The following is a 20488-nucleotide window of genomic DNA, read 5'->3' as shown; positions in this document are numbered from 1 at the left end:
TCTGATGTTAAGTGATACCGCCGCCCGATACTCAATGCCAGAGGGCTCGCGAATGCGTTGCCGGCCTTTTACGAACTTATATATACTCTTTTTTTGAATCACCTTAAGTCAAATTGTTTCGGTTATATTTCAGTGGGCAGGTGCGCGGCAAAAACTGGATTAGTAATGCTCGGTTGTGGAACGATGGACGTCGTGGTGATACGGGTGGAATTTCGTATTCTGCTTCGATGTCTGATGACGAAACTAAGCTGCAGCGTATACAGTATATAATCAATATACTGAATAGTATCATTATTTTATGGTATAAATATCAGTTATATGTTAGTTGAGCATAATCTAATATATTAAATTCTCGTGTCACAATGTTCGTTCTCATACTCCTCCGAAACGGCTCGACCGATTCCTATGAAAATTTGACTCGGCTACTATCTTTTAACCCCCTAAGTGATTAGGTCACCCCCCCAAATAGTCTAAAAAAAATATTTGTTTTTTATAGACAAAATTTTTATGATACGACATACAAAAATACATACAATCCTTAATTTTCATCTACCCTCTACGATCAACCCTTATTTTTTATTTGTTTCTTAACTTATAACTTGAACTCTGAGGTTTATATAAGGTCTGAAAATTTTCATTTCGGAAAACCGAACAGTCTCTGGGGTAGCATAGCAAAATGTTCCATTTTGGTATGTACTAAACAGGTATAATAGGTAAAAATGACATTAAGGAGAAACGAAGTTCGCGGGGTCAGCTAGTTGTATTATATTTCTGTATGCACCAAAGTGCTAATAAATATATAAAATGTTATTATTGACACGAGAAAAGTTTTAGAGGCTCGCTTGTGCACTTGCCATACAGTATGAAAAAATATATATATCGAGATTAATGTTATCTTGGACCAAAGAATCGATTAACATCATAACATCAGCTAGTCAGCAGCAGTCAAAAATTGGCTGTTTGAATTTTTTTATCTATCGAGCTGTTATACGGGTACTTAAAAATCTCTTTTTAAAAACTAAATGATTTTATTTGGAAATAGTAATAGAATACAGAGGTGTAACCTTAATGGATACCGAATGAGAACTGACCCTGCTCCCGCTCGCTATGCTTATATGCTTTCCTCTTGATTACTTAGCATATTAGATAATCAAGAGGTTAGCCATTACTCCTACATATTAAGGGTATAACAACCCCTCGCATAAGACCGAAATTCAGGGATATAACTGAATTTTCGGAGAGTATTCAAACTAAGATAGATGTCTAAGAGGAGCAGGGCTTACATTCATTTCCACATCTTCAGGTTCAGTGGTTTTGTGGAGTTTAACATTTTTTCTTAACTTAATACAATAAACTAACTTATAAGCTAGTAGTATAATAAAAATAATAAAAATAATAATTACAGACACTGTGTAATGAGTTTGGAATTTTACAATAAAAGGTTCCTTATTAATTAAATTGTCTAGTTCTTTCATTTCACTTTCACTGTTAAGTTTTAATTTATTTAAATCTATGACCTTCGGCGTCTTATAGTCAGAACTGAGTTCACTTTTAATTTCGGGAATCATATTACAGCAAGAATCGTTTGTCAACGTGAAATCCAGTATAGGTGTGGTAATATTAACCTTGAAGTTTTTGTAAGCTTTTATCTTCATTGTTCTTGTGAATACAGTGCAATGTTTAGGTATCCTAAGTATACCTGTACCAAATACTGTGGTTTCAGATAGGCCATTTGCACCACAATCTATAGAGATCTTATTTCGATGTGATTGGATAAACACCCATCTGTTATTTGTGAGAGGTTCCCATGCATCAAGTGGTCCAATGTGGGTTTTCGTTATGCATTGCTGTGGTAGTGAACTATGAGGGTTTTTCAACAGTTCTGTTTCACACGTAGGGTTGCCACTGGTCGAAAGGATTGCCCGAGTTTCGCAGATATAGAGCTCAGAGTTTACAAGGCTACATTTTCTTAAATTATCAAAAATACAATAATCATTCTTATCATTAGAAATAGCAATATATGGATTATTTGGTAGAATAAAACTAAACGAATTCGGGTCATTCATATTGTGTGGAATTGGTATAGCTAAGGTTCTGTATAACACATATGTTTCTCTAGTTACTAAAGGGATTTGTAATATGAATACTAATTTATGATTATAATAATAACAGGCTACACTAGAAATACTTAAAATTAAATGAATATTACTTAAATCTAAGGGTACAGGAATATGTGTATCTTCCGGCAAATGTCTGATGTTGCTTACAAGTTCTTTGTAAAGTTGAGAAGGAGATAAAATATTAGGATGAAATACATTTTGACTGGCAAATAGAATACCATTAATAAGGTCTTGTACTTGGAATGACATGGTAAGTAAAGAACTTTCTAAGTTACTAATAATTGAATTTATGCTAGAGTTTATGATAAGTTTATTTGTTACATTTTCATATTTAGAAAAGAATTGGTAAATATTTTTATTTAATTTTTCTTCATTTAGTTCAAGTTGCTTTATCGTTTCTTTAAAAGAGTTTAATGTATTTGTTGTTATTAAAATATTTTCTTTAATTAATTTGGCAAGGGTTTTCTCATCTTTCTGAACGGACCCTATAGCCTGATCATATTTTATTGCATCGTCTTCGTCAAGAGTTCCAAAAATATGCCGAAATGCGATACCGATAGCGCCAAACCATGCTGAGCGTTTATTACGATTAGAAATAAGATGAGATATAGAATTGAATTCACTTTTAATATCTTCAAAGCGAACCAGTAAGGAAGACAGGGTGTTCTTGCAGGGCTGATAATTAGCACGTTTGCATATCTCTTCCAGAGTGGTAAATACGCCATTTAAATTATATAGATGAGGGCCGATATAGGAAATATTAATGTAATTAATTATATCTAGTTGTCCCTTTTTTATTTTTATTTTACCCAAACCATCGAAAAGGATGCCGGAACTAGAAGGGAGTGGTTCAATAAAACCAGAGGATGTGTGCACCTCACCCATGGCGCTGAAATGGAATTATATAATTTAATCGTGTTAAATATATGTTTAAAACTAAACTTAAATTAGAATAATAGAGTATTAATTATATAAACTTTTATTTATATCTTTGATTCATTGTAGAAAGGAATGTTCGTTGCTTATCGTTTGTGTTTATATTAACCGATGGAATTGTACCTGGGATAGGATGTTATCTTCTTATACATTCGCAATTAGTTAGACATAGTTTAAGAGACGCTTATTTAATTGATGGGATTATTAAGTATAATATATTATACTATAAATTATACTTTGAGTTTTATTTAGGTATTAGCGCCGGTTTCATTTGATCGAAATGATGTGTTACATGTTTCCTATTTATTAGAAGTGTCGCTGTATGATTATTATTAACCATTATTATTTTATAAGGTCCCTTCCAGATAGGAGACAGAGCTTTTCTTAGCCTTAAGTGATTTTTAATATAAACATAATCTCCAGGTTTATAACGTGGAGGAGATTTGGTATGTGAATCGTAATAAGATTTTGACGTTTCTTTAGATTTTGTAATGTTTTGCAAGGCAATTTCCCTTGACAATTTTAATTTATGTTGTAGCATTTTTATATAATCCAAATAGGTAATAGGTTCTTCTTCAAATACAGAATTTGGTATATAAGGCTTATGTCCAAATATGAGTTCGTAGGGCGTGTATTTTGTAGTTGTATGAGGAGTTATATTATATGTGAGTATAGCAGTATAAACATAAGTGGGCCAGTTGTCTTGATTATTATTAATAAAAGATTTTAAATATTCTTTTAATGTTGAGTGGCTGCGTTCTAGCGCGCCTTGAGTTTGAGGATGGTATGGTGAAGACCAGAGTTGTTTTATTTTTAGAAATTTACAGGTACTCTTGAAAAGATCAGCTGTGAAGTTAGTACCTTGGTCTGTGAGAATGGTTTTAGGAATGCCAAAAAGTGAGATAAAATGTATTAGACAATCGCTGGTCTCTTCAGCAGTTGTGGACCTTATTGGATAAGCTATTGAATATTTTGTAAGATCATCTTGTATGGTTAAGATGAATTTGAGTTTTGCAGTACCTGATTCAGGAAGAGGACCGACTATGTCCAAAGCTATTCTCTGGAAAGGGGCTGTAGATGTTGTTGTTATTTCCATAGGAGCTTTGTTAATTTTTCTAAGAGCCTTATTTTCCTGACAAGATCTACACGTCTTTACATAATTTTCTATGTCGCTCCTCATTCCTTTCCAGTAATATGACTCTTTAATCCTTTTGTACATTCTGACAGATCCTAAGTGACCAGCTATAGGAATGTCATGGTTTTCATGTAAAATTTTGGATCTTTCACTTAAGGTTGGATATATTATTTTATTTCGATATACATCGACAGGGATGTTAGTATTATGGAATATGTGAATAATTATATTGTATATTTTAGTATAAGATAGTTTATCAAACGGATTTCGGAAATCAGAGATAGAAATTTTTGTTGAATCAGAGGATAGTAATAGGTCGTTCCTTACTTTCTTCAAAGCATCGAATATAGAAGGATATGTCATTTCGTCGAAATGATGAACTTTCGTAAATAGCAAATAAACAATTTTATTTTCATAGTGTATTTTAAGAAAGGAATTTAGTTCTTTTTCGATATTCAAGATTTCATCTTTATTTTCTGTATTAAGGATGACCTCCGATACGTATGGATTGCTTTCGTCGAGGTCTATGGATGTTGGAATAAGAATTATTTTATTTGTTGTTTTCAAGAGATGTTCGTTGTTCTTGTAATGTAGTATTATAAATTATGTCTTTTTTAGAATTTGATTTTAGAAACTGTGAGTAATCATCGTGGGAAATATTAGGATTATCGGAATTAGATTCATTAGGCGACGGAATTTGGAGTGAGTCGAAATCTAAATTAATATCGTCTTCTGTGATATCTAAATCGATTGGGCCTAGATCAATTAAATCTGAGTGTGGAGATGGTAGTTGATCTTGGTCTGGTGTAACACGAGGTATGGGATTAAGTAAAGGATTTTGAACAGGATTTTGCATTTGATTCAGAGGATTTTGAATTGGACTTGTTTGAAGTATATCTTGATCATTGAAAGAAAGTGGTATAGGAGATGGTAATTGAGAAAATTGATCATCTAAAGAATTGTTTGAATTTTCATCGATATTTGGTAAAAGAGAATTTGGAGATTTGGGATTAGTATGTATAGGATTTACCGGAAATCGAGATAATGCATCAGCATTTGTGTTAATTTTTCCTTTTTTATGAACTATCTCGTAATCAAACTCTTCCAACTTTAGTCTCCATCGCACAAGTCTGGAACCAGGATCTTTACAATTAAAGAGCCATTGGAGGGGCTTATGGTCTGTGACTATGGTGAACCGACGACCATAGATGTAGGGCCGGAAAGTTTGAGTACCGAATACTATTGCTAAACATTCTTTCTCGGTTACACTATAATTGCATTCCGCCTTGTTTAAGGTGCGTGAAGAATAAGCTATTGGCCTGTCTTTGCCCACGGGACCTTGGGATAGAATGGCGGATATGGCATAATTAGACGCGTCGCAGGTGAGAATAAAAGGCTGAGTAAAATCGGGATATGCTAGTATGGGAGGAGAGATGAGTTTACTCTTTAGGATTTCGAAAGCTTGCTGTTGTTCAAATTTCCATTCGAATTCAGTGTCTTTCTTTAATAATTTTGTTAATAATTTTGCAGTCTTGGAAAAATCAGGAATGAACCGTCTATAATAAGACACAAGCCCTAAAAATGACTTAATGTCTTTGGTACATTTGGGAATTGGAAATTTTTGTACAGCTTCGATTTTCTTTGGATCAGGTTTCACACCATGTTCGGTAATAATATGGCCTAGATACCCCACTTCTTTTCGTAGGAATTCGCATTTATCGGCTTGTAGTTCATAGTGTATTTTAAGAAAGGAATTTAGTTCTTTTTCGATATTCAAGATTTCATCTTTATTTTCTGTATTAAGGATGACCTCCGATACGTATGGATTGCTTTCGTCGAGGTCTATGGATGTTGGAATAAGAATTATTTTATTTGTTGTTTTCAAGAGATGTTCGTTGTGTTCTTGTAATGTAGTATTATAAATTATGTCTTTTTTAGAATTTGATTTTAGAAACTGTGAGTAATCATCGTGGGAAATATTAGGATTATCGGAATTAGATTCATTAGGCGACGGAATTTGGAGTGAGTCGAAATCTAAATTAATATCGTCTTCTGTGATATCTAAATCGATTGGGCCTAGATCAATTAAATCTGAGTGTGGAGATGGTAGTTGATCTTGGTCTGGTGTAACACGAGGTATGGGATTAAGTAAAGGATTTTGAACAGGATTTTGCATTTGATTCAGAGGATTTTGAATTGGACTTGTTTGAAGTATATCTTGATCATTGAAAGAAAGTGGTATAGGAGATGGTAATTGAGAAAATTGATCATCTAAAGAATTGTTTGAATTTTCATCGATATTTGGTAAAAGAGAATTTGGAGATTTGGGATTAGTATGTATAGGATTTACCGGAAATCGAGATAATGCATCAGCATTTGTGTTAATTTTTCCTTTTTTATGAACTATCTCGTAATCAAACTCTTCCAACTTTAGTCTCCATCGCACAAGTCTGGAACCAGGATCTTTACAATTAAAGAGCCATTGGAGGGGCTTATGGTCTGTGACTATGGTGAACCGACGACCATAGATGTAGGGCCGGAAAGTTTGAGTACCGAATACTATTGCTAAACATTCTTTCTCGGTTACACTATAATTGCATTCCGCCTTGTTTAAGGTGCGTGAAGAATAAGCTATTGGCCTGTCTTTGCCCACGGGACCTTGGGATAGAATGGCGGATATGGCATAATTAGACGCGTCGCAGGTGAGAATAAAAGGCTGAGTAAAATCGGGATATGCTAGTATGGGAGGAGAGATGAGTTTACTCTTTAGGATTTCGAAAGCTTGCTGTTGTTCAAATTTCCATTCGAATTCAGTGTCTTTCTTTAATAATTTTGTTAATAATTTTGCAGTCTTGGAAAAATCAGGAATGAACCGTCTATAATAAGACACAAGCCCTAAAAATGACTTAATGTCTTTGGTACATTTGGGAATTGGAAATTTTTGTACAGCTTCGATTTTCTTTGGATCAGGTTTCACACCATGTTCGGTAATAATATGGCCTAGATACCCCACTTCTTTTCGTAGGAATTCGCATTTATCGGCTTGTAGTTCATAGTGTATTTTAAGAAAGGAATTTAGTTCTTTTTCGATATTCAAGATTTCATCTTTATTTTCTGTATTAAGGATGACCTCCGATACGTATGGATTGCTTTCGTCGAGGTCTATGGATGTTGGAATAAGAATTATTTTATTTGTTGTTTTCAAGAGATGTTCGTTGTGTTCTTGTAATGTAGTATTATAAATTATGTCTTTTTTAGAATTTGATTTTAGAAACTGTGAGTAATCATCGTGGGAAATATTAGGATTATCGGAATTAGATTCATTAGGCGACGGAATTTGGAGTGAGTCGAAATCTAAATTAATATCGTCTTCTGTGATATCTAAATCGATTGGGCCTAGATCAATTAAATCTGAGTGTGGAGATGGTAGTTGATCTTGGTCTGGTGTAACACGAGGTATGGGATTAAGTAAAGGATTTTGAACAGGATTTTGCATTTGATTCAGAGGATTTTGAATTGGACTTGTTTGAAGTATATCTTGATCATTGAAAGAAAGTGGTATAGGAGATGGTAATTGAGAAAATTGATCATCTAAAGAATTGTTTGAATTTTCATCGATATTTGGTAAAAGAGAATTTGGAGATTTTCGTAGGAATTCGCATTTATCGGCTTGTAGTTTTAGGTTATGACTTCGAAGTTTTTGAAATACGGACTTAAGATTTTTAATATGAGACTTTAAATCATATGAATACACTACTATGTCGTCTAAATATACAAAACAACGTTCACCTTGAAGACCAGCTAGCACGTTGTTCATTAATCTCTGAAAAGTCGCTGGTGCATTTTTAAGGCCAAATGGCATACGAGTAAATTCATAATGACCTTGAGGTACACTAAATGCCGTCTTATTAGTGTCCTGTGATTTTACCTTTATCTGATGGAAACCGGAGCTTAAGTCTAAAGTTGTAAAATATTTGGATTTACCTAATTGATCAAGGATTTCAGTGATGTTTGGTATCGGATAAGTATCGCCTATAGTGATGTCATTTAATTTACGATAATCAATAACAATCCTCCATTTTTGAGTTCCAGAAGCATCTATTTTCTTAGGTACCACCCATATAGGTGCAGACCACGGGGATGAAGATGGCTTAATTATGCCTTGATGTAGCATTTTTTCGACTTGTGTTTGTACTTCCTTTTTGTGTGCCTCTGGGAAACGATACGTTTTTACACTTATAGGATTGTTTGTGTCGGTATTTATTTCATGTTGTAGAGTGTCGGTTGCTGTCAATGATTCGTTTGGGAAATGGAATATATCACTGTATTGGGCACAAATATCAAAGAGGGACTTAGATTCTTCTTCATTTAAATGAGCTGTGCGTAATGATTCAATTACTCTTCTCGAGCGGTCAATAGCAGATTCAGAGAAATGATGTTTAAGATTGGATGTTGGATGATATTCAATTGGATGCAGAGTGATTAACATATTTGGATTTAGTGATATTGGGTTTTCTGATACATTAACAATGGATACGTTTACTCTATTATTCTCTTTGACTTTCACGATACAATTTGCGAGTAATAATTTGTCCGAAACGTATTCATCTAGTATAAGGCCTTCTTTAATTTCGGGATTTACGACGGAACATTCTACAATAGTCTCAGATCGAGGAGGTATTTCATAAGTAGGTTCGTTAAAGTGGAGTTTGATTTTATTACCATCCGGTCCTTCTAAGTGTCCTGTTTTATAATTAATTTTCATGTCAAAAGTTGTAAAGAAGTCATTGCCTAGTATGCCGTCATATTGAAGACATATTTCCTCAACAATATGAAACTCGTAAGAAATAGTAAGTTTATCTACCTGAAACTTGAGATTTGTAGTACCGAGACTACGGATTGGTTCGTCTTTAATATCTACTCCTTTAATAGTAACTATGTTATTTTTATTAATTGTTTGAATCTGAGATAGGCACGAGCGCTTAAGCAAACATATAGAGGATCCAGTGTCTACTAAGAGATTTATAGGTTGATAGGATTTAGAGGTTCGTAATACAACACAAGGTAAATATCTTTTAGAATTCGTATTAATTTTATATATTTTTTCAGGAAGATCATTTGATAATAGTGAAACAGTGGGCATAGTGCTCATTATAGGTTTAGAAATGGTTGACGTAGTTGATACAGTAAATGCGAGAGTTTTGGGAACTGTGGATAAAGAGGATACAGTGGACACAGTGGGTTCAACGGATGTAGAGGAAACAGAGGATACAGTGGACACAGTGGGTTCAACGGATGTAGAGGAAACAGAGGATACAGAGGATGCAGTGGATCTAGAGGTTGTAGTGTTTCTACCTAATGTAGAGGATACAGAGGATATAGAGGATGCAGTGGGTACAGTGGATACAGAGGATGCAGTGTTTCTACATAATGTAGAGGATACAGAGGATGCAGTGGATACAGAGGATGCAGTGGATACAGTGGATACAGAGGATGCAGAGGATGCAGTGGATACAGTGGATACAGAGGATGCAGTGGATACAGTGTTTCTTTGCGATACAGAGGGTTCAGTGAATACGGTCTTACTATATGATGCAGAGGATACGGCGGATGTACTGTTGTTGTATGATGCAGAGGATACAGCGGATATGATGTTTCTGTGTGACGCAGTGGATACAGTGTTTTTATGTGATGCAGATGATTCAGCGGATGTAGCTTTTTTATATGATGCAGAGGATACAGTGTTTTTATATGATGCAGAGGATACAGTGTTTTTATATGATGCAGTGGATACAATGTTTTTACGTGATGCAGAGGATTCAGTGGGTGTAGTGTTATTATATGATGCAGAGGAAACAGAGTTTTTATATGATGCAGTGGGTACAGCGTTTCTGTGTGGTACAGAGGATTCAGTGGATACAGCGTTAATAAATTTGGTATCGGCTTTGAAATTATTATTTTTATTTCCCGGGCGATACCATTCGGGAAACCGATTTAGTTTAAATTACCTTGGGAGGTATATTCGTCATTATTATCCTGGTAATTAAAATGTGTGTCAATATGTTGTGCGCGATTCTGAGTAAAGTTTTGATTGCGATTTTGATTAGAGTTAGAATTACGATTAGGGTTTCGGCTGTTATTATATTGTCTTTTACGGCAATTTTCTATACTATGACCCATGTTCTTGCAATATCTACAAGTTATCACATTTGCAGTATTATTTGAGGAAAAGTTTGGTCTCGAGAAACGATTAGGTGTTGAATTAGGACGTGGTATGTTGTTATGTTTTTTATTCGTCATACCCAATATTTTTTCTTCTGCTATCGCAAAAGCAATTGCTTCTGAAAGCGTTGATGGGTCCTTGCATCTCACTATTGTGGAGAGTTGTGGCTGAAGGCCGGTTGTGAAAATGTTTAATGCTAAATCTTGCATTGCTGCTACGCGACCTACGAGTTCATCTTTTTTCTTTGTGGGTATCGAGATATTAATTTCAGCCAATAGTTTTGAAAGGCATGACTCCACCTTCAAGGAATATTGACTGATGGTTTCATTAGTAGACTGTTTACAGTCTTGTAAGTCTGCCAAAAGATATGCATAATGTTTCTTATCGCCGAACTGGGCTTTTAAGAAATCCTCAAGTTGAGGCCATTTATTAAAATCTCTAATTGAACACGCTGATTCTGCCTTTCCTTCTAGCCTACTCAGAATATATTTTAAAAGGACATCGGTTTGTGATGGTGTGGCCATACTCATCGCATTTTGACAATTTGTTAAGAATGGGCCTAACTTTTCTCGTGACCCATCGAATGTAGTAATGAACTTGAGTAGTATGTTTAAGTCGATTTCTGACATTTTGTTGGAACTACTGTCTTCGGTTTTTAAGTTTTTAGACATATAATTTTTTACACAAAATGAGATATAAAAAATGAACGAGTCACAAATGAAAAGAATACACTGTCTCTTAGACTACCTAACTCTGAGCTCTGATAAGTGTTTGGGACTTACAGCGCAACGATGATTGCAGTAACTTTGAAGAGCATAACTTCACTGGAGATATATAACTTGTAACACTTTACTACACTCACTTAACAGGCCAAATAGAACTATTATTTAATTACCACTTGAAACACACACGAAATAATTATATACGGAACTTCGGAGTCGTATTCGGGTAGGGGATTTTCGTATCCCACCGCTGCCACCATTTAATGTTATACGGGTACTTAAAAATCTCTTTTTAAAAACTAAATGATTTTATTTGGAAATAGTAATAGAATACAGAGGTGTAACCTTAATGGATACCGAATGAGAACTGACCCTGCTCCCGCTCGCTATGCTTATATGCTTTCCTCTTGATTACTTAGCATATTAGATAATCAAGAGGTTAGCCATTACTCCTACATATTAAGGGTATAACAGAGCGAAGTTATTTAAATCGTGTATCGATATTCCAAAATGGATACATAAACTACTCAACTCCACCATATATTTTTTCCATACGCCCTACTTCAAGAAACGATGACGAAAAATGGAAAGAAACAATGTACTTTTTTGGATTTTGGCGACCGGATAGGTCCTTAATTTAGTTTGATTCCTTTTAATATCACAAAATCACTTTTCGCTTAAATTATAAGAAGCAGCGGGTTTAGGATAGCGATCTCACTTTTAATCACAATCTAGACCCAACTCGGTCCAACCCCTCAACACCACAATGCTTCACTGAATACTCAATCAGAACTAACCTGCGTTCCCTGAAGGCACTGTCCAAAGTTAAGATGGCGCCTCGACCCCACAACTTTATTATAATTATGATTCTCAAAATAAATAATGATTGAGTATTGTTGGCCTAGTGGCCTCAGCCTGCAACTCTCATCACTGAGGTTGTAGGTTCGATCCCCGGTTGTGCACCAATGGACTTTCTACGTGAGCATTAAACATTCGCTTGAACGGTGAAGGAAAACATCGTGAGGAAACCAACCAACCAACCAAACCTTAAGACCCAAAAAGTCGAGGGCGAGGGTCAGGCACAGAAGGCTCATACCAACTTGCCTATTAGATTAACAGATGATCATGAAATAGATACAGAAATCTGAGGCCCAGACCTAAAAAGGTTGTAGCGCCATTGATTTATTTTTTATTTAAAAGTAATAGACCGAATCTCAATGATTAACCAAAGCAACAATAAAAAACAACTTAAGCTGATAATCCGAGCATCCCTGTCATATATATGATGAAATATTTTTAAATAAAAACTAAAGTCCGATGAAAAATGATTGTAACACCAGCTCTAGATGTGAAAGGACAGTAAATCTTGTAGTATCATAAATAACGAGTGCATCAGATGTAGAAATGATTTATACGGTGGAAAATGTTTCCTACATTTGTCTAGTATATCTGTTTATCTTTGTTAAAAAATAAAGATATACTAGAATAACTAAATTTTATTTACATACTTTAAGAAAATTAAATTAAAGCATTATACTCCTAACAAAACAATTTTTTAATTATTAAAGTACATCCGACCAAGGAGGTTTCAATTCAATTTAAGATCACATTATCTGTGGTGAACGCGCTGGTCCTGAGCCAATAGACCAATAACAGACTTATAATAAATAATTTGTAGCTACCTATAGCCATGAGATTAAATAAAGTAGTATAATTATAAAACACTAGTGTAGTCTACTACCTACTCGCCTGCGGCTCATTTCAAAAAACTACGCTCATATTTTAATACCCTCTATTATGTGACAGTTGCATAAACTCTTATTAAAATACAGTCATAATCAATTATAACGATATCGACTACTCATATTTGGCCGTAACCGATAGTCGTAACAGCCGATGACCTTATTATTAAGTACCATACAAGAGAATTCAGCCGGGACATTTGATTTGGTCGACATAACCGGTATATTGTTCTAAACGATGTCGTCGTAAAAAAAACAGATTTGACTGTACTTATTCAGGCAAGAAAATGCGTTTTATATTAATGAATTTTGCCCACATGAGTGTTGACAGTCACCTGTGCGGAGCAGAAATAATTGTTCATTAAATACCTAGAATTTACTAAGCTATGGACGTATTTGTACATTTAGCAGCACGTAATTATTTTAATGAACTCCCTACTTTTACGGTCGGCATAAATTTAATATCTTCGTTAGTTGATTAAAAGGGCTATAAATGTTATCTAAATCCGGTTATTATTTAATTAAATATTTTTTATGTTGAACGGTTTACATGAGAGGCTCATATATTTTAAATTTAAATATATTACTTAGTAATTACAACTAGAAGTAACATTCTGTTTTTTTTTAAAGCAATGTGATCTTAGAGGTTGAGTGAAGAGATTTCGAACCAAGAGACATGTGTCTGTTTTAAGGGGGAGGTGTTTTGGAACTTCATATATTAGGCATAGGAATGGTAGGCATACAAATGTAAAGATATATTATCATTGAAAGCGACGCAAATATACCCTTATTGAAAAGGTTAGGTACTAGATTTCACATTAAATGTTAGAAATGATAAATATTTATTGAATTTATCGCTCGGGTCACACATCGTCTTATCTCGTGTAGGACAAACTTTTATTGTTAGAAAATTTGATATTCAATCCCAAATCTCAGACGTTCTAAGAAAGGTCTTTACAATCAGTTTCTTTTTCATAAATATAAGGTTTTATATCTCGTTGTTATTTGTCGATAAAGCTTTTCTAAAGACTGTTTTTTTTTATCAAAAAAAGAAAAAACATCTTTCGAATGTACACCGTCTGGTATTAACCAATTATTATCAATACCATACTAATACTAAAATCATACCATGCCAATGCGATACTAATTCCATACCAATTATATGTCAATACCATCCTATTGTATTGAAAATCTTCGTTCGGATCTCAGAAACTGATAATATCGTATTGGCGAATACTTGGTACACCTATTGTGAAATTGGTACTGGTTTATGGAGTTGCCCATTATAACCAAAAAAAGCCTTAGCCATAGGGTGCAGGTAGGTGCTGCCGCCGACCCCAAGAGAAGAGTTGAAGAAGTTCTTTTTTTAAATTAACATGTTTCATTTATTGAAGTGGTTTGTCAACTAACAATCTACAGAGATATAAGGGAAAAATTTACTGACTGATATTTTATTTTAATCCTACTGGGAAATCAGACAATCATATAAAAGCTTTTCATCGCTAGCTTTTAATCCTGTTTGCATAAGCTTAATACGTTAATGAATTAAACTGTGGAATGTCCATTGCATTAATGTAGTATTTATACTACCAGGTTTATTGGAAAGCTTAGATGCAATGAAATTATTGTGATACATTCACATAATATATATTATGTAATATATTCCGATAATTGGAAAATTTTGTACTACTTCTACAGAGTAACTCTTTTAAAGAAAAAAACCTATAAATAATTTTGCGATATATTTCTGTCTAGAAAGTTCATTTAGTCAATCAAATCGATTAATAATTTATCTGTCTATTAATACATACAACAGTATTTATATGACGCTTTATGTTACTGGAAAAATAGGAAATAAGGAAAATAAATAAATAAAAATTTGCACTTTTTTAATATTGTCCTGTTCACTGTTTACATATGTTTTAATTGCTTTGTTTTGTTCCATTCGTTTTATCTAAATAACTATATGTCTTATGTAGTTTTGCACTTCTTGCGCTTGACTCCACGATTTTTTTTCTCCCATTTGTTGCCTGGAGGTGATCGCTCGAAAACGATAAGGCCGCCAGTTGCCCTCCTATTCATTTAATTATGTCAATTGTATTATATTTCTGTATGCACCAAAGTGCTAATAAATCAATAAAATATTATTGACACGAGAAAGGAAAAATATATGTATCGACATTTATGTTATCTTGGACCAAAGAATCGATTGACATCACAACATCAACTACACGAAGTCTGAACACCTACATGGCTAATAGAAAAAACATATCACCAAATCGATACAGACCACAGAGCCAAGACCAAGGGTTGTAGCGCCACTGTTTATTTTAATTTCTTGTGTGAAGTATTATTAAGAGCAGTGTTGGCCTAGTGGCTTCAGCGTGCGACTCTCATACCTGAGGTCGTAGGTTCGATCCCCGGCTGTGCACCAATGGACTTTCTTTATAAGTGCGCATTTTACATTTCCTCGAACGGTGAAGGAAAACATCGTGAGGAAATCGACATGTCTTAGACCCAAAAAGTCGACGGCGTGTGTCAGGCACTGGTGGCTGATCACTTCCCTATAAAATTAAAAAGTGATCATGAAACAGATGAAATCTGAGGCCAAGACCTAAAGAGGTTGTAGCGCCACTGGTTTATTTTTATTTTATTTATGAAGTATTATTAAAGAAGTTAACAGAAAGCCTTTGAACTGATAAAATTGTATTTTTTGATATTGGTCTTTTATGAATATTGAATACTCTCTGTACGGACGTAGCTGTCTAATCTTATTATCCGAGCTCATAAAATCTCCAATATTACAAATATGAACCGAAATCAATTCGTAAGCCGGTGTAGGAGGATCACTAGATTTTTCAATAAAGCGACGGAACATATGCGCTGAGATATAATCATTTTTAAATTTTATATTATTGTCATAATAAATATATTTAAATTGTAAAGTAGATAAAAAAATCAGTCTACTTCAAAAAAGAGATATATATATATAAATACTTCTAATTTTACATTTACTGCCAGTTCTCAAATCAAGGGCGTAGAACGGAAGAGAAGATTTGGCAATAAACTCTTCGCCACTCTCAAGCTAGACATAAATAAAATACCTGACCTGTTGTTTTATAAACATACGTTTCCTTTTGTTATCATATGTATAAGGGATTATAATGGATCCCAAAAGTATTGGTTTGTTAAAGTTTCATTACTGGACGTCAAGGTAGAATACGAAATTCCACCGGTATCACCTCCGATGTCCGTCTTTCCACAACTGAGCGTTTTTTAAGGCAGTTTTTGCCACGCACCACCACTATGCGGAACCAGCTACCCACTGAAGTATCTCCGGACCAATTTGACTTAGGGTCCTTCAAGAAAAGATCGTACCGATTCTTAAAAAGCCGGCAATGCACTCGCACACCCTCTGGCATTGAGAGTGTCCATGGGTGGCGGTATCACTTAACATCAGGTGAGCCTCCAGCTGTTCTATAAAAAAACGAGTTGAAACGTTTTGAGAATAACTGAATTTGTGGACATTTAAAAAAAGAACTGAATTACATATAGTACAATGTTGAAAGTGGAGGCATCTCATTTCCATTGCAAATGACGAGTGAGCCGCCTAGGCAGATTCTAGGCAGATTTCCCGAACAATTTAGATATTTACATGACGTCATGTATAACATTTTAAGCCATTAATGCATTCTGTTTGTATATTTGCTTAGGGGATATATTTGTTGTTTATAATTGAATTATAATTGCAAACCAAATGTAATTATTACACTGGAGTAAAGTAAAGTATCCCTATTAAAAGCTTTATATTAGTCTTTAAAAGATGTAGACGTACTTTAAACTTTGTTTGAATAATATTTGTTGTTTATGTTGCTAACAAAATTGTTAAAGGTGACTTACTTTACTGTACAAATTGTACACTTGAGTAAAAAAACACTGGCGCTACATCTTGGTTGACCTCAGATTTCTATAGCTTTTCTAAGATCATGTTGTTCTTAATAGGTGATCTGATCTGCCTTCTGTGCCTGGCATACGTCATTTTTTGAATCTAAGACATGCTGGTTTCCTCACCATATTTTCCTTTGTCGTACGTGGAAAATGTCCACATACAAATAAACGTCTATCGGTGCTTTACAACTTGAAAAATTCACGTGAAAATATTAAAAATAAATTAAAATATTTTAGAAACCGAACAAATATGTTTTTGTATGTTGTCTGGTAAAACCCAGATCATGTTACTTCATAAGTATACTTTAAAACCCACGTTTTGAGAGAGTTTCTGAGATTGTTTTTGTTTGAGTTCAGTCGACTTTGATATTATGGCAATAAAGTTTGCTAGAACTTGTTTGTTGAACTATTATTAACGTTTTATTCTGTGTTTTCACGTTTGTCGAAACAAATAGAACACAAGAATAGAACTTACCCTTTAAAAGCCGTCAAGGCACTTGCGAGCCTTCTGGCAGAGTGTATATATCACTAAACATCAGATTCCCTGTTCTATATAAAAAAAGAGAATGTGAGTAGTGTTTAGACACTTATGTTAATGTTTCTTGTAAGTAAATTCGACTAGACTTAAATCCCTAACATTAGGCTATATTGTAATGGCAAATGGTCTCAGTCAAGACCCAATTTATATAAAGAAGTTCTTTCTGTAGATGATATCGCTGAGGGTATATCGAAATACAGTTATTTATCGAACTTTTGAAGCCATTTGCCGTCTTCGGTATAGAATATCTTGCTATGATAGAGCAACATTGCTCCGCGTGGCTGGATGCGGACTAGGCTACGCTGTGACCGTGTCCTGCCCCGGGCGATTGCTGGTGGCGCCGTGGGGTTTTAGTGGGTATGCACAACAGCGAGTCCCACATAACCCTTCCCCACCAGGTCAACCATGCCGCGGGAGGGTGTGCGTAACGCATTTCCCCACGTAAAAAAAAACAATGCTCCGGCCCCAATACGTAACCCAACATTACGCAGCCATAATTATTTTTCTTCACCAACTCGTCTTTTACCAGGGAATTCTCCTTTATAATTAGAAAGGAAGAAGAAACATTTAGCGACTGTTTTATTATTAAACTTCATTACTTACCTATTTCGGAAGACATAATATATTAATTAAACAAAATATGAGCAGCAGTAAGATGAGCCCATAAGCGCTAGGAACTTGCTAAGCCGATTTTAATGCACCTCAATTAGCTGATAGTAGCGATACTGTCCTTATCGGGTATCATTCTCATCCGAAGATACTACAATAAAGGGGGGTTTATAAATGCAGATCAGTGTTAACCTAGTGGCTTCAGCGTGCGACTCTCATAGCTGAGGTCGTAGGTTCGATCCCCGGCTATGCACCAATGGAATTTCTTTCTATGTGAACGGTGAATGAAAACATCGTGAGGGAACCGACATGTCTTAGACCCAAAAAGTCGACGGCGTGTGTCAGGCACTGGAGGCTGATCACCTACTTGCCTAGATTAAAAAAAATGATCATGAAACAGATTCAGAAATCTGAGGCCAAGACCTAAAGAGGTTGTAGCGCCACTGATTTATTATTTATTTATAAATGATATACCTTATTTATTGTCTTCTATCCCTCCTGGCACTTTCCGTATGACAGTTTGGGGGATAGAAGTTTTAAATGCAGCAAGTTAAGAAGGGAAGTTTAGCCTAAACTGACTTTGTTTCCTTTTTCAGGGCGGCGCGGCTGATAAGCCATAGGTGTGAATGTGCTCTGGAGTCAAACGGAGGAACAAGTGAGTATCTATATCGTTATGAGAGAAAAACGCTTTCATATACCCTCGTGTCCTTGGAATGCGCTAAGCGGGCGGTCCAATATCTACTATATAAAAATAAGTCGGGTTTTCCTTCCTGACGCTATAACTCCAGAACGCACGAACCGATTTCCACGGTTTTGCATTCGTTGGAAAGGTCTCGGGCTCCGTGGCAGGTTTATAGCAAAGAAAATTCAGGAAAAATTTCAACAGAAAAGCGGGATCACCAAACGAAATGTTACATAAAACGAAGCCATCTGGTGGCGAAACGGAGTTCGCCGAGTTTGCTAGTTATCTATAATGTAAAAAATATATTATAAATAAAAATTTGGCTATATGATCTTGAAATATTTACGGAAGTTCAGGTTAGGTTTAAACGGTGGGAGACATATTTAAATAAGTAAAGAAAAATATTAAAACGACACTTAAATTTTCCAATAAAAAACTGTTCGTAACTGCGGAAATATTAGTTTCAAAAAGCAATAAAAAATTGTCACTTGGTTGTCATAGATTTATAGATGCCTTCAGGAAATTGTGTTTCATAGCTGAAATATAAAGTCCGATGTCTTCGGTCTGTGTTAAAAATGTTGTATTAGTTTTTGAAACAAATATATGTAGGTGTTACGAGTTCACCCGTCACCAGGCCATCTAGCATGCAAATAATGTTTTATTTAAGATCATACACACGTCTGCCTAAGTAGATGTTTACGAGACTTAATGCGATGTACATCCATAGACTAAAGAAACGAATAATACAGTCAAAATCTATTATAATGATATCGAAGGGACTACTCATATTTAGTCGTAAAAACCAATAGTCGTAACAGACGTTCAGTATTCAGTACCTAATACAATAGAATTCAGCCGGGACCTTTGATTTTGGTCAATATAACCGATATGTTGTTCTAAACGATGTCGATTTGATTTTGGTCAATATAAACGTCAACGGTTTTGACTGTATATAGAATATTAAATTTAATAATGAATAAATTATTGAATGTATTGTAATATTTACGGCCGTTGTCTTTCTTAATGACTTCATTTAATTGTTTAATTAATGCATGCATTTTAATATTATATATTATAATTAGCGGACCTGACAGACGTTGTCCTGCATGATATTTCAAGCAATTAGGATATTAAACAAAGTATTAAAGTACCGACTGCAGCGGCATCTGCCGGGCTGATTTGTGAATCTAAAGTCTAAACCATCCAAGGCGCCACCCACACGCATACAAAACAACAGTAGAGTTATATATAAAGATAATAGTATAAATGGTATCGATACATTATATGTGTAAGTAAACGTCGGGGCCAAGAAGTGCACAGCAAAACTTGTGGCGAGCGACATGTACTTAACATAATCATTATCTGTGCAAACTGTTGTAAACAGTAACATTTGCAGATGATGTCTTTTGTACTGCTACTGTATGCTACAAAGTATTGGTACCGATTCTAGACTATTAAAATATTGTTACTTAGCAGTCGTTAAGATAAATAGTTTATATTCCCAAATTAGTACGATTGTACGAGAACAAGTTTTAGTTTAATACGATCTAATTATGATGGTATTCAAACACACTTATATTAAATAATCTCTAAAAAGAGTCTGGGACACTAGTGAGACGTTGGATAAAAACATTTATGCGTCAGCTTTGCTGATAGTTGTGTAAAACAGGCAAGTAAAGAACAAATTGTTTTGCCGTAATTCTAACTAAGACCTCAAGGTAATACGTCAACCGCGCGTGCGTCAAAGACAAAGCCTTAAAAGCGACAAAACTGTTTTTGCTTCCTAATTCAATACATTGACGTTGTATATTATTAGTAATAAAAACGGGCAGA

General features: G+C 34.7%; 1 protein-coding gene across 1 annotated transcript in view; it reads left to right on the top strand.

Moving 5' to 3' along the window:
- The window catches only part of LOC125059958 (beta-arrestin-1), a 90521-nt gene that overhangs the window by 48342 nt on the left and 21691 nt on the right, over positions 1–20488 (top strand). Inside the window, exon 3 of the mRNA XM_047664676.1 lies at positions 18570–18628. The gene's annotated coding sequence lies outside the window, so the exon portion shown is untranslated. The remainder of the gene's footprint in view (positions 1–18569; positions 18629–20488) is intronic.

This window comes from Pieris napi, chromosome 20 (genome assembly GCF_905475465.1).
Source record: "Pieris napi chromosome 20, ilPieNapi1.2, whole genome shotgun sequence".
Taxonomy (NCBI): Eukaryota; Metazoa; Arthropoda; class Insecta; order Lepidoptera; family Pieridae; genus Pieris; species Pieris napi.
Note: the sequence above shows the minus strand (reverse complement) of the source record. Positions and strands in the feature narration are given on the sequence as shown.